Consider the following 1,006-nt stretch of genomic DNA (forward strand, 5'->3'; position numbering starts at 1 on the left):
TTTAGTTTAATTAGATCCTATTTGTCAATTTTGGCTTTTGTTGCCATTGCTTTTGGTGTTTTAGTCATGAAGTTTTTGCCCATGCCTGTGTCCTGAATGATATTGCTTAGGTTTTCTTCTAGGGTTTTATGGTTTTAGGTATTATGTTTAAGTCTTTAATCCATCTTGAGTTGGTTTTTGTATAAAGTTTAAGGAAGGGGTCCAATTTCAGTTTTCTGCATGTGGCTAGCCAGTTTTCCCAACATTATTTATTAAATTGGGAATCCTTTCCCCATTGGTTGTTTGTGTCAGGGTTGTCAAAGATCAGATGGTTGTAGATGTATGGCGTTATTTCCCTTTGTTCTGTTCCATTGGTCTGTATATCTGTTTGGTACCAGTACCATGCTGTTTTGGTTACTGTAGCCTTGTAGTATAGTTTGAAGTTAGGTAGCATGATGCCTCCAGCTTTGTTCTTTTTGTTTAGGATTGTCTTGGCTATACAGGCTCTTTTTTGGTTCCATGTGAAATTTAAAGTAGTTTTTTCTAATTCTGTGAAGAAAGTCAGTGGTAACTTATTGAGATTAGCATTGAATCTATAAATGATTTTGGGCAGTATGGCCATTTTCATGATATTGATTCTTCCTACCATTGAGCATGGAATGTTTTTCCATGTGTTTGTGTCCTCTTATTTTGAAGAGGTCCTTCATATCCCTTGTGAGTTGTATTCCATTCTCTTTGTAGCAGTTGTGAAGGGGAGTTCACTCACGATGTGGCTATCATTGGTGTATAAGAATGCTTGTGAATTTTGCACATTGATTTTGTATCCTGAGACTTTGCTGAAGTTGCAGTTGTGTATCTTATTAATGAGTTGTAAGAGTTCTTTGTTTTTTATACAGGTCTTAGGTATGTAATTTGCGAATGCATTCTCAATCTGTACTTGCCTTTCCATTTTCTTAATAGTGCCTTTGAAAGAGCAAAAGTTTTAAATTTCAATGTCAAATGTATTAGTTTATTCTTTCCTGTTTTC

The sequence above is a fragment of the Colobus angolensis genome, unplaced genomic scaffold, assembly GCF_000951035.1.
Source record: "Colobus angolensis palliatus isolate OR3802 unplaced genomic scaffold, Cang.pa_1.0 Scaffold378, whole genome shotgun sequence".
Classification (NCBI taxonomy): domain Eukaryota; kingdom Metazoa; phylum Chordata; class Mammalia; order Primates; family Cercopithecidae; genus Colobus; species Colobus angolensis.